At 40.2% G+C, this 25,129-nt stretch overlaps 3 pseudogenes; all 3 read left to right on the forward strand.

The window, feature by feature from the left end:
- Positions 1-2,360: 2,360 nt before the first annotated feature.
- LOC143636399 (putative germin-like protein 2-3) lies at positions 2,361-3,236 on the forward strand (annotated as a pseudogene).
- A 1,335-nt stretch (positions 3,237-4,571) lies between these two features.
- LOC143636375 (putative germin-like protein 2-3) lies at positions 4,572-5,173 on the forward strand (annotated as a pseudogene).
- A 16,485-nt stretch (positions 5,174-21,658) lies between these two features.
- Positions 21,659-23,940, forward strand: LOC143636400 (putative germin-like protein 2-1; annotated as a pseudogene).
- Positions 23,941-25,129: the final 1,189 nt, after the last annotated feature.

A 25,129-nucleotide genomic window follows, 5' to 3' on the forward strand; every position in this document is an offset into this window, starting at 1 on the left:
TTTGATGTCATGGTTCACTTAACCGTGCACCTTGTAAGAGAGATAAAATTATGTGGGCCACCATGCTTTCTATGGATGTATCCCTTTGAAAGGTGTATGAAGGTTATCAAAGGGCATGTGCGAAACAAAACTTATCCAGTAGGGTGCATTGCTGAGGAGTACATTGCGGAAGAAACAATCGAGTTTCTGAGCGAATACTAAAAAAACATCAAGAGTACTGTTGGTATTCCACATGATAAGCATGATGATAATAGGGAGAAAATTCCTGTCACATGCGTTAAATCAGTTGATGTTTCTCCTGATCTTTTCAAGAGAGCACATTTCTATGTGCGGCAGCATACGCCTGAAATAGCGTTGTATATCGAGTAAGTATTACTAACATATATACTCTAAATTATATATATATATATATATATATATATATATATATATATAGGGTGCAATTACTGTATATAGAAAACTTAAACGCTCAGCAAACGCACCCATACATTAAATCAGAATATACCGTACGTTTAGGCATTAGCGTACAGTAACTGCACCCATATATATATTAATTCATAATATATTATACTCCTATTTGCAGACAACACAAGACCTCTTTGAAAAACCAAATGCCTGGTAAACGACAAGCATTGCTGGAGAAAGAGCATACTTTAAAGTTTGGTGACTGGTTACGCGACAAGGTAGATCAATTTATTAAGTCTTCTATAATTTTTAAAATTATTTTATAGTTTTTGCAATGTAGGTGAAGAATCTAATCCTTGTAATGAAATTCAGGTTGAAAGATAGCTAGCGGGCTACCCAGGTTTCGTATTAGAAACCGTAAAGTGGATTGCACACGGAGCACACCGCAACGTTTACAAATACGACTCGTACGAAATCAACGGTTTTGAATTTCGTACAAAATCTCATGATGGTAGAGTTTACCAGAACAGCGGGGTTGGTGTAGAGGCGGATGACATGCACATAAAAAAAGACGTGTGACGTATGGACAAAACTTTTATTTTGGGGTTTTGCAAGAGATATGGGTCCTAGATTATCATACTAAAAGAATTCCGGTCTTCATGTGCCAATGGGTTGACCGTAAACATGTCAAACATGATATTCTTGTTTACACGTCGGTCGACCTAAACAAATTTGGCCACAAGGATAATCTGTTCATATTGGCCTCGCAAGCACGCCAGGTTTTTTATGTTCAAGATCAGCTGGATAGACAATAGCATGTTGTCCTTATGACTTCACCCAAGAATTATAGGCATTCGTATGACGAGGTCAATGAGGAATTTAGTACGGTAAATTTCCCTAATGAGGGTAATACATTGCCACTTGTACAACCAAATCAACTGCTTCGTAATGAGTCCCCGGATGATTACTGGAGGCCCGGGATAAAGCCTACAACTATTCGTAATGAAGATTGATACCGATGTCGGGGTTGTCGACCCAACAGTTGTGTTCGTTCGGCTAGTTAGATGTAAATAATGTTTAAATATAGTTGTGATACATGATATCACCATTCTTTACTTTGTACTTATTAATTGAAACTAAAGAAATATTGGTTGTTTTTAATACTATTACTACTTATACGTACAGGCCGGTTTGTTGAATTCATTTCATCTTCTGGCTATTTTGGTCAATTGGTGTCAATTCAAACATACATCATGTTACATCGATAAAAGTCACAATTGACTTGTAGTGTACCATAGTAAGATCAATAAAGTCATTACACTCATAACTAACTCGTTCGATATCAAAGTTACATTAATACAAAGAAAGCCCAAAAATGCATCATGTTGTCTAGGGTGTTCGGTGACAGTCATCATTTCTCGTCTGATGGTTTTGTTTCTTGCACAACCTCTATTTGGTTATGTTTCAACATACTTTTCAACAGTTGGTTTCTGCAAAACATTATCAACTCATTTTATAAAAAAAAGACCATTATACCCTTCTTTTCACTAACCTGCATACCAAAATTGTACCCTCCAAACTTTGAAGAAGCCTTTGAACAAATAAAATTCAGTTTTGAAAAACCGCTTCCAAACTCAATGCCATCACCAGTAACCTTAGATTTAAGATTTGGTGATAGCATTGAGTTTTGGAAAGGATTTTATCAAAATCTAAGATCTTTGGTAAGTTTAAGATCTGTAGAAACCTTAGATTTTTTCTGCTTGGCCAAGTTTGGAATTCACATAACATATATAGAAGTGTAATAAATTGCAATCACCAGTTTTATTGCAGTCATTAAAGTCTCTATTATAAATAGCAAAGGTACGTCCCGTCCCGTAATGTTTTCCCATAAACGCTCGATCATTAATGATTGAACTGCCTACACGCAGCATTTACTGGTGTCTGTATGTATTAAGTTTCCTATTTCTGTTTTCTCAGTACTCCTAAATGGCGTGGTTTGCAACGATCCGAAGCGTGTGCAGGCAGATGATTTTCTGTTCAGAGGGCTCCAGCTGATGGGAAACACAACGAACGACGTTGGATCTAACGTGACCACCGTGAATGTAGCACAGTTGCCAGGACTCAACACTCTTGGTATCTCCATGGCCCGTATTGACTTTGCTCCATGGGGCCTTAACGCTCCACACACGCATCCTCGAGCCACATAAATATTGACCGTCATCGAAGGCAGTCTTCTAGTCGGTTTTGTCACATCCAACCCTGAAAACCGTCTAATCACAAAACGGCTTCTGAAGGGTGACGTCTTCGTGTTCCCAGAAGGTCTGATTCACTTCCAGCAAAACGTAGGAAACGGCTATGCTCTTGCGATTGCTGCTTTGAGAAGTCAAAATCCAGGCACCATTACCATTGCAAATGCTGTCTTTGGATCTAACCCTGATATAGCTGCCGATATTCTTGAGAAGGCCTTCCAAGTTGACATCAAGGTCGTTCAACAGATTCAATCCAAGTTCTGATATGTTACATGATTAAAAGAGATGTTAGACATCTATATCTTATAAGTTATGTTGGATTTTGTGTTGTTATATATCTTAAAGTGAATGAAATATATATGTGTTGATTGTGATTTATGATTTAACTGTTAAAAAGCAGTGTATGTTCCATGCACGGACCCAAATTCTTAATTTTCTATTAATTATAAAACAATCAATGTCGCTACACATAACATATTGTTTATATAGATCCTTTTGTCGCACTATGGCGGGTTTTAGCTTGAAAGTTACTGTTTTACATGTTAAGTGTTTTTGGTTAGTTTGGGAATACAGCGAATAAATTACAAAATACAATTACACATATAAAACCAGTCTCAAACTTGCAAACTCATATGTAAAATTTAGTGGTATACAGAGACCAAAGTCTAAATCTACGTCCAAGTGCCCCAGAAGTTTGTGAGAAAGTAGGGGTGTAAAAATAGAATAGCCTGGTCCAAGTTAGACTAGTCTAGATCTCGTCTCGTTTCAAGCTTTTCTTCCAAAGCTCGAGCACAACTCGTGAGAAGTTTTTTCAACTTCTGGTTCGGTTTGTAATTATTTTCTAATTAACTTTTACATGTTTTAAATATATATATATTTTGAGAAAATTACCTAACTTAAGCGTAAGTCGGCTCGAGCTCACGTGTAAAGTACTTTAAATGAGCCAAAGCTCGGCATGAGTTCAAATGGGCATTGTGAAATTAATAAACAAAAGTCCAAAACTAGTAAGACTTAAATATACACAAGGCTTGTCCCTTGACAAGCCTGAAGCCCCAATCGTACCTGGAACAAGATTCGAGTCGAACTAGTACATATAAGTTTAACATCTCTTTTTTTTTTCTTCTTTTGATTTTTTATTTTATTATTTATTAGTTAAATCTTACTAACTTGTATTGACTACATATTTAGTTGCTAATTTACATATATATGTTCTTTTCTTTTGCAATTGAAGACAAAGTTATATGCATGATTAGTTGATATATTTGAAGGCCTTAGTGGCTAATTTTGGGTATTGTTTTGCAGTATCTTAGGTTTAACTTTTCAAATCTGATCTATTTTGACCCGCCCCAAATTTTACGCCAACCCAAATACCACCACCCTACAAAAAGTTTCCGTATCCGCCGTACACAGTTATGTTATTAAAGAAACCAACGAGTGCATAGAGCGACATAAATACAAAGAAGAGTTGGAAATAAGGATCAATTTTAATAGAAACCAACAAAGTCTCAATATTCTAAAGACCCACCGAAAGCACATGATGTAGCGGTAAAACGAAATTGAAGATCGAATCACGTTGATTCAACGAATAACCGTGATGAACTTCCGAAACCCCAAAAATCCCACCCAAAGGTCAGGGAAAGTGAAGAGAAAAAGTAATTATTATAAAATTCAAGTCCGTCTCTCCAAATTACATAACCAACATATAAATAAAGGTTATAATACGAAATGGGACTAAAATGGGCCATGGGCCAAACATAAACCCAAAAACAAAAACATAAAAACTGCTGAAAAAACATAAAAGACCTATAACTTTATTTAGGAGTCGTTTTTGGGCTTCAAACAGGGGCCAAACTGTCTTAGGCGTTTGTCACAATGTGCTCCTCGTCTCAAGCTTCGATTTGACCGGTAACGTGACATATGTTTTCTGTTTTCACAGTAATCGTTAATGGTGTGGTTTGCAAAGATCCGGAGCGTGTGCAGGCAGATGATTTTTTGTTCGGAGGGCTCCACCTGATGGGAAACACAACGAATGACTTTGGATCTAACGTGACCGCCGTGAATGTAGCACAGTTGCCAGGACTCAACACTCTTGGTATCTCCAAGGCACGTATTGACTTTGCTCCATGGGGCCTTAACGCTCCACACACGCATCCTCGAGCCACAGAAATATTGACCGTCATCGAAGGCAGTCTTCTAGTCGGTTTTCATCGAAGGCAGTTTTCTAGTCGGTTTTGTCACATCCAATCCTAAAAACCGTCTAATCACAAAACAGCTTCAGAAGGGTGACGTCTTCGTGTTCCCAGAAGGTCTGATTAACTTCCAGCAAAACATAGGAAACAGCTATGCTCTTGAAATTGATGCTTTGAGCAGTCAAAATCCAGGCACCATTACTATTGCAAATGCTGTCTTTGGATCTAATCTTTATATCTGCCGATATTCTAGCAAAGGCCTTCCAAGTTGACATCAAGGTCGTTCAACAGATTCAATCCAAATTCTCATATGTTACGTGCTTAAAATAAATGTAGACTTCTACGTCTTATAAGTTATGTTGGCTTTTGTCTTGTGATATACCTAAAAGTGAGTAAAATATATATGCGCATATGTTGTTTGTGATTTATGACTTAACTTCCATACCCGGACCCTTATTATTATTATTATTATTTTTTAAAATGTCAAACAATCAATGTCGCATCACATAGCGTATTGTCTATAAAGATCTTTTCCTCACTCTATGGTTGGGTTCAACCTGTATATTGGTCAATTTCATATTCACTATTGGTCCTTGTTGTATGCATTATCTAAAAAAAAGTTAACTTATTATTAGTACCTAAGTGTGTGTGTGTGTGGGTGGTGGTGGTGGGGGGGGGGGGTGTGCGCGCGCACGTGTATGATAAAAGTGTAATATACTCATGATTTTCTCTTTGCAACGATTCACAATATCATGTATGGTCTTCTTTACATAGTATCCACATTCCCACCCGCCATGTTGTTGATAGCACGATAACCACTGAATTAACAAATAATTATTTATATTATATATAGAAGAAACAAATAACACGAGAAAGATAAATTGTAAACATACATTAACCATTTTCCATTTAATGTGCTCTCCCATAGCTTTTTCAATTAATTTTGGAATATAGTAAGACTCAACACTTTTTCCTTTCTTAATTGAATCGATCATGTATCCATAAAAGTATGATTTCCCGGGATTATGAAAAACCACAATTAACGTCTAATGACCCTACATAAATGAAACTTTTGATGAAAAGTCAAGTGTTAGTATTAAAATAAATGAACTAAATAAAAACATTGTAAATAATAAAAAGAAAGTTTAGTAACCGGAAAAATATGGTGCCATAAAATAGTGTATGTCCTTATGATGATTCATGATCTTCTTACATTTTGAAGGTCCTCGCTTGCACTTACTAGACATTTTTACTAAACCTAAAAAACAGGGAAAAACTTTATAGGTTAATCACCATATAGAAATATGAAACTACAATCTAGGTTTAAACTAAACAATGAGAAACATCTAAAAGCACAGGCAATTGAAAGTCTGTGAATCCAAATAAGTAATTACATGCGCAAATTGAGATGCAAATTAAAGATCAACGAATAAATCCTAATTATATGATACGGCCCAACGGAAACACAAATTTGAGTAACAATGATGAAACAATTGGGCCAGTACGGTTACAATTGCGCAAAATTGATTAAAACACAACCATAAATGATACCTCACCCAAATGTCCCTAATTATAATATATCTTACATCAACAAAAACAAATTTACTTGTTATTTATTCTGAACTTTTGATCCTAACTATAGCACCATTGGCACCATCTGTTATTATATCCATCAGTACCATTTTTGGATAATTAGCCACAATTAAAAGTCTACGAAACCTAGTATATCGATTTAATTAACTACTGCTAATAATCAATCGGAAACTCAATCAAAAGATATGGCAATAATTGATCAATTAATATATAAAGATACGTGTGATGGCAAGAAACAGGGCGAGAGATGGTCGCCAAGCTCGGAGGTTGTTACCGATAGTGAGAAACAGAGGTTCTTGTGGGAAGTTATTGTAGTGGGAAAAAGCCTCAAAGAGGTAAATGTAACGGCTACAAATTCTGATGTGGATGATTTATAAAACCCTAACAAAAATAGTAACCAAAATACCAAATAAAACACCTAAGCTTTGAACCTGAGTATACCAAATAAAACTATAACATAAACCATTTTAAATAAGCATGTAAAAACAAAATTAAATACGTATAATTTTAAATAATACCATAGTCATTAAATAAAAAGAAAACCGTTTTAAAAACATTTAAAAAATTTTCTAATGTTGTATTTTTCTTCTAAATATTGAACGTTTAAGACAGTAGACGTATTATGACTTTTTACAGAGGTTCTTTACCTTTTAAAACAATTATTATAAAACCGTTATAAATAAATAAATTGCATCGTAGTTAAAAGTGTTTTTAGTAGTGCACCGTCACCATCCCCACCATTTGACGACGAGTGTCCGATAACTCATCGGAAAATCACAGCTATGCTCCCCCTTTGTTCACTGGTTTGTTTTAAACAATTATATTAAGGAATTGATCAATTAAACTTCAAAATTGTTCAGATTAATAATCAATTCGTCCAAACAAACACATCTGGATCTTAATTGAATAAATTTTTACTTGATCGTAACTGGGTTTCCTTGAGTACTTGGTTTTTTGTCAGCGAAGTGAGTACTAAATTAAATTAATAAGTAGTGTTTTCATAAAAAAAAGAAGGGGAACTGGCAAAATATGCATAACTATCCTATTTAAATTGTAAATCCAAGTGTTTTATAATCTATATTGGTAGATCTATGAGTCAAAACGTTACTATGCATGACTCCGTTAAATAGCTCCGTAACTTCAAGCACTAGAAAACAAAAAAGTGTCAAATGAAAACGGTATAAATATTAATGGAATATGAATACAATTGTATTGCCCCCTAATACATATATAAAGCCATCAAATGTTAAATCAGCCAACCATATATTCACAACCGTTAATCGCAATAAGTTTCATAAAAACGTTAAATAAATGTAGGTATAGTCAGGCAAATGTGACTAAACGGGCATATTGAAACATTTGAGCTTAGTTGCAACTCTAAATTTGGAAATTAAGATCATTATAATCTTTTGGACTTGAAAAAACAAGACTAGTTATAAAATAGGTATATCGCAATATCAAAACTTTTGTTATTTATGTGGGTGGAAAGTATTAGAGTTATATACCTATAGAGGTAGGGTATTAAAAAGACCCAAATACCCTTAAGTACCACCCGCGGGTCGGAGAGGAACCCTTCATATACCTAAGAATCATTTTATCTTTCGACTGGGAACTGCTTACCTTTGGTGCTCGCGGGAAATATGGATCACCCGCTTAACCATCTAAGGGAGAAACACCCACATGACGCATGCGGAAGCATCTTGGCACCCTTAGAGGTCATCCGCAGGATGAAGTATCTGTCCGCACAAAATGACCAAGAGGAAATGCCTCAGGACATCTGTCACTAACTAATTACTTTCCAGAAAGTTTCCCAAGATGCTTTCTTGGCAATACGTCACTCGTCAGCCAATGAATGAAGGACATCTGGCCAGGTTGCTATAACCGTGCACATGGCCGGGGTTTTATCTGTCCTATCATAGGGTGACACGTGCCTAAGTTGTTATACCTATGCACATGGGACGTATAGCTCAACCTATCACAAAGGGACACGCGTCCAGACGGTTAGGAAGATCTTCTAGAAAGGGACAGCTGGCCCAATCACCTTCCCACATCCTTCGGCTATAAATACCGGCCTTGTCAAACTGCATGAGATATTCATTCACTCACATATACTCCCACTGTACTTACTCTATTTACTTTAGTGCTTTCTCTCTTAAGAGCTGTACTGATTGTCACGCCGGAGGGTGGTTACGGGAAGACCCCCTTCTTTTCCTTCCCGTAACAAGACTCACAGTGTCTGTTTTGCAAGTTCTGGTCACTAGACTTTAGGAAGTTGTACTCATATTGTGTTGGTTGTTATCGTATCCTACCATGTGGACTCATTGGATCTAGGACCCGTATAGGGGATTGGATCCGTGTTTTTTCATTGGCCCCATCCGTTTTGGTGTTTAAATTGCATAAAGTTTTCGTTGGTTTTTCGGTTCGTTCAATATGAGTAAACTTCCTGAGGGGCCGACGGGAACTCCTGCACCTACTTCACGTGTTACTAACACGGAAATACCTGAAGGCTTTGCTTCAAGTGTTTTCGCACGTGTCACAGCTCCAGGTTCACGAACCACCGATACAACACAGGGTGGTCGTACCCTCAAACGTGTCACTGCACCAACTGGGCTAACCCTCACTAATTTGGGACGTGTTACAGCACTAGAAGGTTCCAATATGGGTGACCTCAGATGAATTATGAGAGACACTCGCCGAACTCAATCGGTAGTAGATAGATCTGGAGGATGACTAGGCGATTCTGATCTGGCCAGAATTCAGCGCCATAATTCTAGATCTAGGGGACCACTGTCTCCGTAAGAGTGGCTCCACATCCAGCAAGAGAACCCGACAGCTGAATATGAGCGTAGGGTGCGCAATGAACGTTTTCATGCTCGCACTTTGACTTATGAAGAATCTCCCCGGAGATCTCTTTCTCCTCCACCAACAGTGAGAGGAAGTCAGATCCGTTATAGTCAACCGACGGAACAGGAGTTTGGTGAACTACGAAGGTTGCGCCCTCGTCCTCGTATGGACATACAGATGCCATCTTACGTAGATGAGTATGATAGTTACGATTCAACTTATCATCCGGGAGACTTCAGTTTTTACACCGGTGATAGCAGGATGCGCCCGTGGGAGAGAAGCAGTCGCCTGCAGGATGTAGTCCGTCATACTGTGTATCATAACGATGCGGAAGAAGATTTCACTAAACCGTATCACCCAACAGCTTTTGCTGAGAAGTCGAAGTTCATAGCAAGCATCGCTACAGCACCTTTTCCTGTCAATGCTAAGATACCTACATCGGTAGGTAAATACAATGGTATGACTGATCCAAGCGATCATCTTCAAAACTTTGTGGCAGTAGGTGGTGTGAGCGGATGGACGCTCCCCTGTTGGTGTCACATGTTCGCATTGACACTAATAGGGGCAGCGCGAGAATGGTTTGAATAGTTACCTGATGGTCAAATTTCTAATTGGGATGATCTGATGAAAAAATTTTCTCAACAGTTTAGACAACAAAAGAAGCATACTCGTGACCGGTCAGAAATCTTGGATGTTATCCACCGAGATAACGAATCCGTGGAAGACTTCATTACCCAATTCAACGACGAAAGTATGAACATCGGTGGAATCAGCAAGGATATGCTTCGCGGTGCCTTCCGCAAGAATGTCAAGTGTGATGCGTTGATCCGCACACTAACCGGTAGAGATGGAATGCCACAGGAATGGGAGGATATCATGACTGCGGCAAAGGTTTTTACCATAACTGAAAAAACATTAGGTATAATAATTCAAAACAGAAATTTAAAGTAGAGTTCCAATCTCCAATACCCAATAAACAGTCAAAGGGGCCAATCTGGTCAAGACTTCAGCCAAACACGGAGGTATCAAAGACATTTGAAACATTGGGTATAATAATTCAAAACAGAAATTTAAAGTAAAGTTCCAAACTACAAGACCCAATAAACAGGCAACGGGGCCAATCTGGTCAAGACTTCAGCCAAACACGGAGGTATCAAAGCCATTCGATGCAAGATCTCTCATCGGCAATAAAAACAAAGCGGGACCCTCGCATCAAGGTCCCAACAATTGAACTCCACTTTCAAAGACTCCCGCTGAAATTCTCACCATAGAGAATGTAAATTTTAGGAAACCACAGCCACTCACAAGGAGGTCATTCCTTGATGCCAAAAAACATTGTTCGTTTCATTATGATATAGGTCACAACACGAACGAATGCAATGCTTTGAAAAACGAGATTGAGGCGGCTGTAAAATTCGGGAAACTTGGACACTTGGTGAAAGGGGGAAAACCCAGGACTGATAAAACTCCCATGCGAGACAACCAGGGCCCGCCCAAAAAGAAAGTCAAGGACTTAAACGTTCATATGATCCAAGGCAGATATAAGGTTGGAGGAAAAAGACGAGAGTCCGATGATGAAGAGTGGAAGAATGAGCCAGTGATTTTTCCACGAATCAAAGGAGGTCCTAGTAACAAAAACCCCTTGATCATCACTGCTCTCTTCGGCCACTATCGCTCCCAATATGTTTTCTTTGACACTAGTAGTACATCTGACATCATGTACGAACAGTGCTTTGAGCAACTCAATGAGGAAGATAAAGAGAGATTGAAGCCTATTCATGCTCCTGTATCTGGATTTGGAGGGGAGGTAATGCACCGCGAAGGGTGATTTCCTTACCAGTCACCTTAAGTGAAGGGATTCATTCAAGAACCGAGGAAGTTGAGTTTTTGGTCCTTCCAGCAACTTCCAAACATGACATCATTTTAGGGCGATAAGCAATCGGTGACTTTAATGCTCACCCATCCAGAGCTCACGGCGCGATAGGGGTTCAAACCCGCACCGGTGTAGCGATAATTCATGTTAATCGACATTGCTTCGCAACAGAAAGCTCAAAGCCCAACAAAATCCCAAAACACACTCAAAGGACTGAACCTGAGAAATGGGTGCTAAACAAGAAATTCCCAGAACAAACTGTAACAATCGGACCTGCTATCTCTGAGATAGTAAGGACTTTTTTGAAATAGTTATTAACAAAGAACGTTGATGTCTTCGCATGGCAACCTGCGGACATGACTGGTGTCCCGCGGACTATTGCAGAACATAAACTGAGGGTCCACCCGATGTTCACACCAATTGTCCAGAAAAAACGTAAGATGGGTCCGGAGCAAACAAAAGCAATGAATGAGCAAGTTCAGGACCTCTTACATGCATGAATTATTCGTCCAATACAATATCAGACTTGGGTTGCCAATCCGGTTATTGTTCCTAAGAGCAATGGGACATGGCGGATGTGCATAGATTTCAAGGGTCTAAAAAAGGCGTGTCCCAAGGACTTTTATCCGTTGCCAGAAATTGACCTGAAAGTTGATGCAGTGGCTCCGTTTAAATTCAAATGCTTTTTAGTTGCTTACAAAGTTTTCATCAAATCCGCATGGCAGCGGGAGATGAAGACAAGACTGCATTTCAAATGGAACAGGGCACGTTTTGCTATAAAATGATGCTATTCGGTCTAAAAAACGCGGGGGCCACTTATCAACGATTGATGAACATAGCATTTAAGAATCAGATTGGTCGAAATTTGGAAGTCTATATGGACGACCTTGTAATCAAAAGCATTGAAAAAGATCAAATGTTGAGAGACATTGAAGAGACATTCGAAACTTTGAGGGGTATCAACATGAAGCTGAATCCAACCAAATGTTCGTTCGGAATGGAAGAAGGGAAATTTCTTGGAGTAATTGTTACTAGTGTGGGCTTCAAAGCTAATCCAGATAAAGTCAAAGCTGTAGCCTGCATGCCTTATCCCTCCTCCCTCAAAGAGGTTCAGACGCTTAATGGTCGATTGGTTGCCTTGAATCGCTTTTTGGCGAATCATGCGCCAAATCCTATCCGTTCATCTCAAAATTGAGAAACTGCCTCAAGAAAGCACAATTTCAATTGACCACAGAAGCGGAACAAGCTTTCATGGAGGTCAAAAAGTGTTTGATAGAATTGCCCACGTTGACAGCACCTTCCGCGGGGGAACCTTTGACGTTATACTTGTCGGCATCAGACATTGCTATCATGGCTGTCCTCCTGACGGATATAAAGAACGTTCAAACACCTATCTACTACGTCAGCAGAACATTGTCAGACCCGGAGACCAGATATTCGATACTAGAAAAACTCGTTTTAGCACTGGTCTACGCTGCCCGACGCCTCCGCAGGTACTTCCAAGGGCATCCTATCAACGTGTTAACTCGATATAAACTCAAGAACGTTCTGAGTAAGCCAGAATTGTATGGGCGATTGGCGAAGTGGGCCATCGAGCTGGGTGAACATGCGATAGAATACAAACCCAGGCCAGCAATTAAGGGGCAGGTGTTGGCGAACTTCGTCACGGAGGTCCCACGACACAAAGAAAAAGAGTTTTTGATTGAGCAGTAACCCCAAGCACCTCCTAAACAGGGACAAATTTGGTCACTATTCACGGATGGGGCTTCAAGCAACGAGGGATTGGGCGCAGGTGTCAGGCTAGTCAATCCCGAAGACCACGAATTTACTTACGCCATAAAGTTAGACTTCAAGAGTACTAATAACGAAGAGGAGTATGAGGCTTTCCTGGCGGGCCTGTGGATAGCTAAAAAGCTGGGGTAAAACACTTGGAAGCCTGCGTGGATTCCATGTTAATTGCGGGATAGTCTAATGGCACGTACGAAGCAAAGAATGACATAATGGCTTCATACGTGTCACAGGCGAAAGATTTGATGCTTCAGTTTTCTTCATGCAAAGTAATTTACATAAAACGAAGTGAGAACAAGTCAGCAGACGCCCTTAGTAAGTTGGCTTCAACGAATTTCGAACATTTTGCTAAGGATTTCCGCATTGAAATACAGGATCGCCCCTCTGTCCCGCAACACCAAGTTTTGGTAATTCAAACCAGAGTGGAATCTTGGATGACCCGGAAGATAAAACACAAAGCTTTGAACTATCAGATGCATGATGGAGTTTTATACCGACGTTCCTTCCTCGGTCCATTGCTTCTATGCGTGGATGCGGAAGACGCGAACTATTTAATCAGAGAAGTTCATGAAGGCATCTGTGGTCTTCACGCGGGCCCACCTATGGTCGTAGCGAAACTGATGAATGCCGAGTATTACTGGCCAGGAATGCTTCCGGATGCTGTGCATGAAATCAGCAAGTGTGATTCGTGCCAACGTCATGCTCCCAACACGCTACGACCAAAGAACGAACTTGTTCCAGTCACATCAGCCTGGCCGTTCCAGAAATGGGCTATCGATATAATGGGACCTTTCCCTGAAGCCCCTGTTCACGCCAAGTTTTTAATAGTAGCAATCGAATACTTCACGAAGTGGGTGGAAGCCAAACCAGTTGCTTCCATAACAGCAGCAAGCGTTAAGAAATTCCTCTGGGAATTCATAATTTGCCGGTTTGGTCTTCCGCTGGAACTAGTAAGTGATAACGGTACTCAATTCGTGGATAGTGGGATACATGAATGGTTGAAAGAACTATAGATCTCTCAAATTTTCACATCGGTAGCTCACCCGCAAGCGAATGGTCAGGTTGAGAGAACCAACCGGACAATCAAGGAAGGAATCAAAGCAAGGTTAGGAAGTAAACGGACGGGTTGGGTTGACGAGTTGCCCCATGTACTTTGGGCCTTCCGCACCCAAAAGAATTCTAGTAATTCTGAGACCCCCTTTAGTTTAACCTACGGCACAGAAGCCATGATTCCAGCCGAGATTGGGATTCCATTCGCAAGAGGTTTATTGATCGATGACAATGATCATGAACTCCGGATGAATCTCGACCTCTTCGAAGATAGGAGAGAACTGGCATCGATCCACGAGCACAATTATAAACATCAATTACAAAAATATTATAACTCGTGGGGTCCAAAAATGCGAGTTTAATGCGGGAGACTTTGTCTTCCGCAACAATGAGGCCTCCGGGCAAGTTGGTCCCAACTTGGGAAAGACCTTATAGAGTTAAAAAAGTGTTATCTAAAGGTTCCTACAAGTTAGAAAAGTTGGATGGAAATGAGGTTCCTAGAACTTGGAACGGGGCCAACTGAAGAAATGTTACATATAGTACATTTTTCCTTTTTTTTTTTGCCTGCGCGCCTAAATAGATTAGTAGAAGAAATGTAATTTCATCTTTTGTAATTTGGCTTATGCCTGATCTATGGAAATTTTATTTCAGTCACATATAATATGTATTATTATGTAATTCTTTTGTTGACAAACAAGAAGATCCTACAAAACACTTATATTATGTGGAATAAGACAAAGTGTTCCAGATGAAACAAGACTTCTTTATATACACAAATGGGATTACAACAAAACGACATATTACAATATATATATATATATATATATATATATATATATATATATATATATATATATATATATATATATATATACAGAGGAAGCTATGCCTACGATGTCGCACTTTCGTGTTCCGAGTTTTCACCTCTCGCATAGTTCTGATCTTCCTCATCTTCCTCAGCAAGCCCAAGGAGATCCTTTAATTGATCAATACTATCCTCCTTGTCGGCAAGCTCAGATATCTGCTCCGCAAGAGTAAACTGTAAATTGTCAAAAGTTTTTGTATTCTGGATAAGGACGGCAACAGTGTCCTGACCATGCAAAACATATTCTTTCAGAAGTTTAGATTCTGAGGCAAATTTATAACCTTCCTGGAAGCCCATTTGACGGCCAGCTTGTTTGGACGCATTCAAAAGAATGGCGACACAGTTCCCGAGTTCATCACTCGCCCCGACTTGGGTGATAACCTGGCAAATAAATTGTAAGCAAGTGTTTCACGAGTGATCATGAGAATATAAAAACACAATTACCTCGGGGATTCCTTCCGCCAATAACCACTTCTTGTCCGCCTTAGCACGGACAAGCTCCATTTTATGACCAGCACACTCCAAGGCCTGATATCGGCTTTTGGTGGCAAGGTCAGTCAAACGCTTGTCCTTCGCTGCTGATTTAGCTTGAAGAGCTTTTATCAACTCCGCCTGTTCGTCCAACTGCTTTTGGAGGGCGTTCTTGGTTTCCTCAGTAGCGAGACGGTTGGCCCTTTCAACTTCTAAAGCTTGACGGCTCTCCTTGGCCTCAAGGGTTTCCTTCTTGTCCTCAACCACCTTAGTCTGAATCTCCTCCCACTCTTCATTCATAACCAACCAGTCTTGGCATATCTCCTGACTGGTGGAAACCGCATTCGCCATGCAATAAGAATGAGTATTCAGTAATTCTTGGCGAATGCTGATGCGTTGACGCTCCCGCTCCGCTGGAGGAAGGCTTTCCTGCAAATATTCGAAACACACGTCCGAATTACTAAAAGTAGTGTTCTGGCATAGAGTCCATTGCGGACGGTGCACTGCAGACTCTTCCTCGTGAGGAGGCGGAGACTCTTGAAGCCCGTAAGAAAAAACACTAACTCCTCCTTGATCCTTGAAATGGTGAACATTGTAGGAGGGTGAGATAACGGGATCCTCAAAATTTCCAATCTCCTTCTCTTTAAGAGGAGAGGTATCCGTTACAATAATTGGATCATTGGCAGTGTTAGGCGGTGGAAACGGAGGCAAAGCTGAACTCTTTAGACCTGAAGCGTCTTCAGAAAAATCATTCAGGGCACTGTTGAACATAGTAGATCAGATATATATATTTGGTCCATAACAATTGACAAATTTGAGAAACATTAAACTTACCTACGGAGATATCATCTGAAGCAAGTTGGTGAAGACGCATTTCCAAATCAGCAAGCTTTTGCCTTTTTGGCTTCTTTGATGGAGAAGCCTTGGCAGGTTGAGCCTTGCGTTTACCAGCTGCTGTGGGAACGCCCGCATCAACAATATGATACTCACCTTCAGGGGTGACGTCATCAACCGGTAGATGATCACCCTCGGCAGTGATGTCAGCATCATCATCACCCGCAACAGAGCTAGTGGCGGGATTCTTGCCAAGTTTCCGGGTCAAACCTGTAGATAAATGCACGACGTTTGTAGAATCAGTAGTATCAATAAGTGTTTCTCCATCACGAAGTAGTGATTCTTCACTAGAAGGCAAAAGTACTATCACCCCGCTAGGAGTCATAGCGGTAAGAGGTCGAGGTTTTAGAACTCCCTCACCTTCGGCAATGATCTTCTCACCTTTCGCATACATGGGCTCAGACACCACGGGTTCCGCGTGAACAGTGGAGTATAAAAATTGCTCTTGGTACGTTCGAGAAATGGCAATTCATTAGGATGAATGGGCCGGCGCACCATCAGACCTTCCACCTTATCCAGAAGGAAGGAAAAAACAGAGCCTTCACCTGTAATTGAAAAAGTGTCAAGATTATGAAACGAAGTCCTGATCAATAAAAAAAAAAAGAAAAAGACTCACTCTTGTCAGAATTCTTGAAGTACGGCTCCAAGTTGGGGAATGGCCTTAAACGGCTCATCTTCGCGTGCACCAACGCCCCCTCATGAATTTCCCGCAGTGGCGTGGGTGTCTTGATCAAAGTGGAATACCAGTGAAGGTTGATTTCAGTGGTCGCAGTGACGGACGGAGAAGCATCGTCCGCTTTGCGACGAGTCATCGCAAACGGAATTGCATCTTCTCGAATACAGAAAAATTTGGGTTTCCACTCGTACAGGCTTCGCTACCACTCGGTACCAATGGGACCCTTCTTGGTAGAAGCCCAACCGTACCATCCATCGCGGTTCGTCAATTTGTAAAAAAGGGCAAATCGGGCAACTGTAGGCTCAATAACGTTGGCCTGAAGCAGAATTCAAAATGACGAACCCGCAACATCCCGAAGGGATGAACTGGGACAAATGAAGACCATAGGACGTCAAGATGGCCTTTATAAATTTCGTTATGGGTAACCGGAAGTTCCCCGTCGTAAAGAAATCGACATATACAGCCATCTTCCCTGCTAGAGGGTCAGTAGCAATCGACTTGTCGATCGGACTTTCTGGCCCCTACTCTGGTGCTAGACCATATACGTTGACGACATCGTTGTAATCTTTCTCCATTAAATTAACAACAACCTCGTGGATGGCCGGAGTATTCTTCTTATTACCAGCCATTAAGCAAATGTGTTTGATCAAAGATGAATAAGAAATGAACCTTAGAAGATTTAAGATCTGGATGTTTGAGAGTAAAATAGAGTTCAAAGATAAGAATGAATTTGAAGTTGCAAAGTGATGTATTTATACTCATCGCAATAAATGCGACCGACTGACTGTCAGTAGAAAGAGAAATCACGGACCGTCAGATGGTTGACACGTCAGGCGGGAGATTCAAGAAAATGCAAACTGGCTGTCAAAAGGCATCATACACGTCTTGTCAGTTGTCCCTTTAAGTTCCTCTCTCCGCCACGTCATTAAACTTATCCAACTTGCAAAAATTCAAATTTCAAAAAAAAAAGTATATCTTGCAAAGATATTATCGCACTAACAATATAATATGCACAAGACAAAAAGTTACTTTCCATTAAATATTCAAAAGACGGTTACAAGAATATGGAGAAACAATTACAGAGTCTTAAAAATCTAAACCTATTCTATGGGTCAGAGGCTGGTATTTTCTTCGGAGATTTCGGTGAAGTGTCCTCAGACGAGGCGTCCTCAGACTCATCATCTAAATAGTTCCTCAATTGATGCACACCATTATTAGCTGAGGCAAACTCCGGGAGAATATTTTGTAAAGGAATCACCAAGCCATCCTATTCCTTAATCCGCATATCGCGTTCTTGCTTGACATCAAGGCCATGAAGCGGATGATCTCTAAAGGAACGACCAGTTTGAGCATAGGTCATCCCTTTATTAAAGCCTTTCACGCGACCAAGCTGGGATGAGGCGGTCATCAAGTTAGCAAAGCTATTATTTAGCACTGCACTTCCTTTAATATGACGAATGACCTAACAAAGGCAAAGAAGTGATTCATTAGTATCGATAGCATTAAATACGTAACAATAAACGGACGAAAGAAACTTACAGAGTCAAGTCCTCGTGTAAGGAACCATTGACGATCTTGCTCAGCACGCTCTGCCCTGCTCTGCAGCTCCCGCATCTCGTTGGCCATCCTTTGATAGTCAGCAGAAGCTTCAGTGGCGCGAGACTCCACTTCCGCATGAGATTGCAGCAAGGAGTCATAAGCAGACTGCATCTCAGCAGCATTTTTGTCTTTAAGTTCAGACTGCTCCTTCTGCAACTTTAGTTCTGCCTCAAGCTCTTGGAACCGGTTGCCTTGAAGGGCCACTTGGCTTTCTAGAGCCGAGTTTGCTTCTTGGGCCCACGCCAAGTCATCTTTTTTCTTTTGAGTTTCAGCTCGGGCAGCTTCAAGAATGACATTTTGCCTTTCACAGGCCTCCTTCCGTTGACGGGCGGCAGCAGCATTTCGATCCTGTTCACCCCTGTGGGCGATCTCTGCGTCCGTCTGTTTTCACTTGGCTGCACTAGCTGCCAAGCAATGATATTCAGCCTCTTTCTTCGCAGTCTCGATAGCTCGAGAAGCTTCACCCAGTTTCCCGCCCATTGTACGCCATTCGCGTAAGATTTCCCGGCTACAGGCCAAAATATTAGCCAAAGGAAAAAGATAAGTCGGTGTGAAGATCATGGCGGGAACTTTCACGCTGATTTCTGTAGGTGGCACACAGTGTTTTACAAAACTTATACAGGTCCCGGGGTACCGACCCATTGATAATGTCCCAAGGAGAGACAAAAAGATCAAAGTCATCCCCTAGATTCGCCTCCCCGTAATAACGTGAACTCGAATCTTCAATACGAACGGGGATCGAGGAGGACCGTTGAGGGGCACCATACGTCGAACCTCCTCCAATCTCATGGACAGATGGTCCAAATTGGAAACTCCCACCTGCACCCATATTCAAGGGTAAGGAAGTAGAGAAAAATTGAGGAGGAGATCGAGGTGGAGACTCATTAATCCTGAAACCCTCTTCGTTGACCTCAGGGTTATCATTCCGGGAACCAGCAACGTTCCCAGATTGGAACAGATAGTCTAACGAGTCGTTAGCTCCAGACTGAACGTTGGACCCCTCCACATTCGCTTCAGTGGGAGGGGTAGAAGGCTTATCTTTCGTCTCCTTCTTTGGAGGAGGAGATGGTTGTTTCTCGAATGTTGGGGTTGGTGATGGTAATTTCTCCGACATATCATCCCCAACAATCGACGGATCTGCACAAGAAAGTCAAAATTTAGCTAACATACCAAAGCGGTAAAGTATAGCAAACAAAATACGTACCATCTACCGTTTTCATGAGCTCAGCAAGACTAAACTGCGGCTTCTTCGGACAAGGAGTCCGTCTCTTCATTTTCGCTGGTTCATCTCCGGCGTCCGCGGTACTTGCACCCGCATCACTCGCCTGAAAGGACCTGAAAGTCCTCTTCTTCTCCAACTCTGCCAATAAGTGCGAGAGAGACAAAAATTCAGAGGCGTCATCATCAGAGCTCCCTCCTTCTTGGGATGCAAAATCATCACTCGAAGATAGTATGGCGATCACCCCATCAGAAGTAAGCGCATTAAGTGAAGGAGGGTTTAAAACATACGCACCTGATTGAAAGGTTACGTCCGAAACTAAAGGTTCGGCCCGCACCTTTGTTGGGAAAAGAAATCGGTCCTGAGTCTTTTCAAGAATGGGTCTGTCACTCGTATCACGAAGGCTTTTCTGGGTACAACCCCTATCCTCGAAAAGTGCGTTAAGCATTGGACCCTGACCTGAAAGAGAAAACATAAAAAATCAATTATAAAGTTTCAAGCAAGAGAAAAATCAAAGAGGGTAACTTACGTTCGTCCAGACCAATAAAAACGGGTTCCAAGAACTCAGACGGCCATATGCGGCTCTTGCCTGCCATACAAGGGCCTCCTCGGGTAACGGCCGCATCGGCGTTGGTTCCGACATTAGGACACAAAACCAATCGCGACCCTCATGGGGAACCGTGACAACTTCTGGGAGCACTTCAGTAGCCGGACGTCGAACCATAGCAGTAGGCACTACTTCCTCGGATATCCAAAAAAATTTGTGACGCCAATCTTTTGAGCCTTTCTCAACCTCGTAACCAATACTCCTATCGGAAAGACCCTGACACATGTACCAACCACCACGGTTTGCAAATAGGAAAAAGACTGGAAATCGGTCAAGGTGAGGTAACATTCCACGTGCCGTACACACGAATTCGTAATGACGAATTCACATGACGGCACGGGGATGCAACTGGGATAAATGGATCCCGTATGCACTTAACACCTTCATGAAAAATTTTCTCATGGGAAAACGGAAATTCCCATAGACAAAAAAATCAGAATACACAACCATTTTGCCAGGCGGTGGCGGGTTGGCTATAGAACCAGGAGAGGGAAATTCCGGTCCCCACTCCGGTGGAATACCATAGGTTTCGATTAAGTTTTCAAAGTCAGAACGATCCCAGTGAATCTCTACTTCGTCAATCTTAGATTGACCGGCCATCGTTTAACAGAAAGAACAATGAACAGAAACTTGGAGGAGATTTAGTAATTAATCGGAAATCTTCAGAGAGAAACGAAGAAAGATACTCAGAAATCAAAGGCGATTAAACTTCAAAAGGAAGTAACACCCACTATTTATATCCATCGCAATTAATGTGATGGGATATGAACAGTGGAGAGAGAAAATCTTCGCTCAATCAAAAATTGTCACGTCACGCGGGTAATTTGAAAAAGAGAAAAAGGTGCACAGTCGGGTACAGTGACAGCCGTCATAAACTTCCTATCATATGTTCACGCGCCTGCAAGTGGTCAACTTGTCATTTTTCATGATTATACACAGCAACAAAAGATATTTCTTATCAACTAGCAGAAATATCCCCAAATACACATTAAGTCCAAAATTTCACCCGCATAAAGTACTTTACACAAAAGAAATACTAGACTGGGGGACTTATAGAGGTAGGGTATCAAAAAGACCCAAATACCCTTAAGTACCACCCACGGGTCGGAGAGAACCCTTCATATACCACTCGCGGGACAAATGGATCACCCGCTTAACCATCTAAGGGAGAAACATCCACATGTCGCATGCGGAAGCATCCTGGCACCCTTAGAAGTCATCCGCATAAGTCATCCGCGGGATGAAGTATCTGTCCGCACAAAATGACCGGGAGGCAATGCCTCAGGACAGCTATCACTAACTAATTACTTTCCAGAAAGTTTCCCAAGATTCTTTAATGGGTAATACGTCACTCGTCAGCCAATGAATGAAGGACATCTGGCCAGGTTGTTATAACCGTGCACATGGCCAGGGTTTTATCCGTCCTATCATAGGGTGACACGTGCCCAGGTTGTTATACCCATGCGCATGGGACGTATAGCTCAACCTATCACAAAGGGACACGCGTCCAGACAGTTAGGAATATCTTCTAGAAAGGGACAGTTGGCCCAATCACATTCCCACATTCTTCGGCTATAAATACCTTGTCAAACTGCATGAGGTATTCATTCACTCACATATACTCCCACTGTACTTACTCTGTTTACTTTAGTACTTTCTCTCTTAAGAACTGTACTGATTCTTACGCCGGAGGGTGGTTACAGGAAGACCCCCCTATTGTCCTTCCCGTAACGAGACTCACGGTGTTTGTTTTGCAGGTTCCGGTCACTGGACTTTAGGAAGTTGTACTGATATTGTGTTGGTTATTATCGTATCCTACCCTGTGGACTCATTAGATCCATGACCCGTATAAGGGATTGGATCTGTGTTTCTTCAATACCTTCTAACTTAAGGCTAAATACTAACACTTATTTGATCGACCTAACTTGTTGGTATATAGTCCCCATTAAGAAAAATGGTGGCCGCATCACTTGTAACAAAATTGTTGATCATGTAGAACCAATCATGCAAGGTTATAATAACAAGTATGTTTTTCCTAAGAAGTGTAGGAAGTGTGTTTTCACCATTAAATATAACACAAGTCAACGCACAATAAACACACCACAACTAAAATAAAACATACCGCACAATAAACACATTTTCCTTATCCATCGTCATATCAACACATCTAACACAACAGATTACTTCTTACACATCTTAGACACACTTCACTTCTTATTATAACCCCACCCTCATCAAATATATATGTATATATATATACACACACACACTTCTAATATAGAGTTTCATATAATGTTAAACAAGTTAACTCTATTAAAGTTCAACAGAAAAACATGTACCAAAAGTTCATTAGTATAATAAAGCGCATGAACTTTTGAGTAACATCGTACGTTGATAGCTTAAAATATGTGTTTGGTATAAGGGAATAACTTAAAAAGTTTTTTCTAAAATGTATTTGCATTCACTTGTGTGAAATTTTAGAAACAAGGGTCCTAAAGCAAGATTTGAGATAGTTAGGAAAAATTGTTACAAGTGTAGTCAAAATAAAAGCATTCATGTAAAAAATGAAATAAGTTATGTTCATATATGCACTTTGATAATTAAATGATAAAAAAGATAATATTTTTTGGCTTAAGTAACATGTATAACCTTGACATAGGTGTTAACGTGCGACATTTCACAAAACGCTAAACAAAACAAGATAAGCTCTGCAAATATAAGTTCACGGTTAGATCGTTAAAATAGTAAAATCTTGTTAGTTTAAACGCGTATATAATAGACAATTTTCGTATAAGAAATATCGAATATAAATGACAAGGTACAACACGTTCCTTTTTTTAACTCGGTTTAATTTTATGGAAAACATGATTTGAACTGTACGTTATACATGTCTGTGTGTGAGCCTGATCCATTCAACTTCGGGCTCCTTGTAATGATGCATTTCAACCACTATATTATTAGAGCCGGGGTAATTAATCTAGCTAGATTAGAGAAATGAGAATAAACTAATGTAAATTATTGGACCAATTAAAACAAATATACACTGTACCATCAAACCGTAACATGGTAAATAGATCATATAACCATCTAGAGCCTGCCTTTTATCAAATTTATAAATTGTACGGGCCAACGTTGAAAATAACGAACGAACGACGTTGGATCGAACGTGACCGCCGTGAATGTAGCACATTTTCCAGGACTCAACACTCTTGGTATCTCCATGGCCCATATTGACTTTGCTCCATGGGGCCTTAATGCTCCACACACGCATCCTCGAGCCACATAAATATTGACTGTCATCGATGGCAGTCTTCTAGTCGGTTTTGTCACATCCAACCCTGAAAACCGTCTAATCACAAAACGGCTTCAGAAGGGTGACATCTTCGTGTTCCCAGAAGGTCTGATTCACTTCCAGCAAAACGTAGGAAACGGCTATGCTCTTGCGATTGCTGCTTTGAGCAGTCAAAATCCAGGCACCATTACCATTGCAAATGCTGTCTTTGGATCTAACCCTGATATAGCTGCCGATATTCTTGCGAAGGCCTTCCAAGTTGACATCAAGGTCATTCAACAGATTCAATCCAACTTCTGATATGTTACATGATTAAAAGAGATGTTAGACATCTATATCTTATAAGTTATGTTGGATTTTGTGTTGTTATATATCTTAAAGTGAATGAAATATATGTGTGTTGATTGTGATTTATGATTTAACTGTTAAAAAGAAGTGTATGTTCCATGCACGGACCCTATTCTTTTATTTTTTATTAATTATAAGAGCAGTGTATGTTCCATGAATTCTCACCAACATTATTGTTGAAAAAATTATTATTATTATAAACGTGCACTACAGGATACGATGATTCGCAAGGAACGAAGATAACTAGTTTGGACTTTAGGATTATTTAAATAAGTTTTATTTTTATATCAATGTATTGTTATTCGATTGATGCAAATGTGTACTTGTGATTATTTGAAATAACATAAATATATTGTCACTTTAATAGTGTTAAGAGCTTATGAACAATCTTTAACGTACCGCCCTGACATATAATCCGCCCTAGGTCGGGGTGTTACATTAATTCTCTATAGACTTACAGGACGGTTAGTACTGGTATTGTGGGGTTTTGTATACAAGGCTTATCTAATGGGTTATTTCACGTTATTTATCTGAAAAGTTTAAGCCAATAAGCAATATAGTCACAGATATGGTCGAGTGACAAGTATCTTTCGTTAATTTTTAAGAAGGAAGGTGTAAAAACATCTTAATGTTGTAACTGTAAAATTGTGTCATTTACTCACCAATATCTGTTGTAGTTCAAATATTTTTAAACGTGTTTCATGTGACTTGTTAAAGACATTGGAATGTTGCACGCGTGACTTTTTGCTTAAATAAGTAACTTGTCACCCTAATAAACAAATATGTTTTGTAAATTAGGATTTAACCTTATAAAAGTTATGTTTATATAAATATGGGTTTTATCCTAGTTTATGAATTAACAATCATGGTGTTTTAACACTATGATGATTTTCCTAACTACCTGATGATTTTTTTGCTGCTAAATATCTTAATAATAAACACCGATATCACTGCTCGTGTTCACGGCTCCACTCATGGTGTATAGGGGCTGTGACATCATAGAAAATGAGGATGAGTCCAAACCAAACTTAGAATAAACACATAAGCACATATAGCCAAATAATGCATAAACAATTAATGAGAAATTAACATATCACATGATATCGAATTGTGGTTGTGGAACTAAGCTCGAAAACCTGAGGTTTGATAAGTACGAAAGTTACCCCA

This window comes from Bidens hawaiensis, unplaced genomic scaffold, assembly GCF_021521415.1.
Source record: "Bidens hawaiensis isolate Kalapana, Puna unplaced genomic scaffold, B.hawaiensis_p1.1 tig00007902_1, whole genome shotgun sequence".
NCBI lineage: Eukaryota > Viridiplantae > Streptophyta > Magnoliopsida > Asterales > Asteraceae > Bidens > Bidens hawaiensis.